The sequence below is a fragment of the Amblyomma maculatum genome, unplaced genomic scaffold (assembly GCF_055883805.1).
Source record: "Amblyomma maculatum isolate TAMU_Amacu unplaced genomic scaffold, ASM5588380v1 scaffold_13, whole genome shotgun sequence".
In the NCBI taxonomy this organism is placed as follows: domain Eukaryota; kingdom Metazoa; phylum Arthropoda; class Arachnida; order Ixodida; family Ixodidae; genus Amblyomma; species Amblyomma maculatum.
In genome coordinates, this window is record NW_028146738.1 from 5,373,205 (window position 1) to 5,375,835 (window position 2,631).

Genomic DNA, 2,631 nt, shown 5'->3' on the forward strand with positions numbered 1-2,631 from the left:
TCGGCCCGTAGGCACAGATGAATGCTGGAAAACAGCTTTTTAGCTGAGCGTATGCGAAGTACGTCTTCCTCAATTGGCTTGGCTTGTACAAGCTTTCCCCTGGCCTGGTGCTCTGCTCTTCTAGGGGGAAATTTTTGGGAAAGGGGTCATGGCCGGTATAATTGCGCCGATGGAACAGTGATTCGATTTGCTATCGGACGACCATGAGCCCGCCTCGCCCAGAAGCCCATATGTGGCCTTTTTTTTTATCATTGCTTCTGACTGCTGTGGTACCCAAGGCTCAAAGTGAGAACCAAGATGAACATGAAACACCTTTTCAGGCTACTTGTTTGAAACTGGGTTTGGCCCACCAGGGGGCGCAGCGGGGTTTACAGAGCTTCTCCCAAGCGCACATCCCTAAAAAGCTGAGCACTAGGCCGAGGGATGCTTGTACCCATTTTTACCGGTGGGTGTCCGGCACTGGGCTTCGAACTAACCACGTCCCACAGCTGAGATGGGTGCTCTAACCACTAGGCAAAAGCGATGATGGCCTTGTGGTAGAGCATCCGCCACGTATTCGGGAGGTACCAGGTTCAATCCCCGCTGCCTCTGAGTACCCACCAGTTTTCAATGGGTACAAGCTTTCTCCCGGCCTGGTGCTCAGCTCATTGGGGTGAAATGCTTGGGGAAGGGGTCATAGGTCCCAAATAGCTGTGCCAATGGCCAGTGATCCATTCTGCTATCAGACAACAATAAGTTCACTTAGCACGGCAAAAGCCCATTATGTGGCTCTTTTTTACTCTGGCAACAAATCGGGCTCAAATTCACCAGGATGTACTCGGCTATTCATTATCTGTGTCGGCCTCACTGAGAGGGGTAACATCGGGGACACGAACAGTGACTGCACATATGCACCAGTTTCTACACTGAGTCAGTTTCCACAAGCCATAGCCACATCTGAAGAGCCTCCTCCCAGGCTCTCTTCCTGAAGAACCCGGCTGCAAGGTCGGAGGAAGTCTGTATCAATTTTTAGTGGCTGGCCAGCGGCGGATTCAAACCATCCACCTCCCGCAGCAGAGGCAGGTGACCAAAACCACTGGGCCACAACTAGGATCTGAGGCTGAGGGATGCTGCAGAGGTAGGCTATGGACTATTTCTCTCACCCGGGGTTCTCTAGCGTGCACTGAAATTGCACTGTACATGGCCAACTGTATTTCCCATCATCGAAATGCAGCCAGGATTGATTACGAATGACTACGGATTTACAATCAACCTTCTGTATCAAGGGCGATTATCGTCATCGTCATCATCCCCTGCTCCCCCGATACTATCTTCCTTTTTTTTGTTTGCTAACAAATGTCCAACAGCTTTTGTGGTCGAGAATTTCTGGGGAGAACCTTGAGCATGATGGCATAAAAAGTGGTATAGTTAAGCGCTGCTTCCATCTAAAACAGCGCACATACCTCTGGTTAAGCCTTGATACCACTGTCATGGGCAATGCGCAGGGAGCTTTTTAGGGCATTCCTTGGTGGCCCCGTCCTCATGGGCCCCAGCCGATTACACCAGGGTGACCATTGCTTGGTGATGGAATGGGCAAGGCTGCACCACCCATGGGACCGGTACTGGCCACATTCACCTGTGAAGTTGGCGATCGCCTCCGTTCAACATTGGCATTCAGTCTCAACTGCAACTGCTGCATGAACTCTAGATTAGGTTCACTGAGTGGCAGGAAAAACCGATCTGAAAGTTGCAGACTTTTTCATACAGAGTAAGGCAGTCTTTCCACAGTGATGCATAACCATTGGTAAGCTTGCAAATATCACCTTGCTGAATGCATGTAACCGGTTCATCCCAGACAAACATTTATCGACCCGAATCGGTCTGCCACCTTGCATGTCGGAACTTCGTGTCCTTCTTTGGTCGCATTGGGCCAGCCTATTTCCAAGATACTGAAATTTTTCATGCCTGTCTTCAAAGTGCGTTTTGTCGACTCAGTAGTGAGTGAGTGAGTGAGAAAATTATAAAATGCTTGGAGATTTTTTTCTTCACCTCTTAAGCTGAGGGTGACAAGCGGTTGGCTCCCCCAGTCCAGGGCACCACTGGCTTTCACCAGCTTGCGAGTCCTTGTGACCAGGTATAGCTGAACCTCCTGGTCAATGCTGGCCAGCAAAGCCTCCCACTGCCTTTCATTTTGGTTTGGAATGGTTTGTAATTGATGTGCACTGCATTTCCACGTTATGTGGTACAGGGCAGGGGTCCTCCCGCACCATGGGCATTCATCTCTGAATGTCGTGGGATGCATCTTGATATGTGTAAATTAATGAAGGTGCCCGTCTGTAGCCGCCTCAGAACTATGGCCTCACTTTTTATGTAGCTCCGGATGTACTTCCCGCAAGCCTCTGTAGTGCTGCAGTATTATGGTGTAGTTGGGATCAAGCGGAATCAGGTCCTCTGATGCGAGACTGTTAGGTACACGGTAGGTTTTACCTCCTCTGGCTACCCTCTCTGCGTAAAAATTTCCCGTGATCCCTGCATGCCCCGGAATCCACACGTGTTTGCATGTATGGTTTTGTTGGCTCGCTTGTGGAAGTCGGGATTTGGTGTGCTGTCTTGGTATCTTGCCCCATTGAAAATTTCTGCATGTGGATTGAG

At 50.0% G+C, this 2,631-nt stretch overlaps 1 pseudogene; it reads right to left on the bottom strand.

Moving 5' to 3' along the window:
* Positions 1-1,492: 1,492 nt before the first annotated feature.
* LOC146172138 (SOSS complex subunit B1-like) lies at positions 1,493-2,281 on the bottom strand (annotated as a pseudogene).
* Positions 2,282-2,631: the final 350 nt, after the last annotated feature.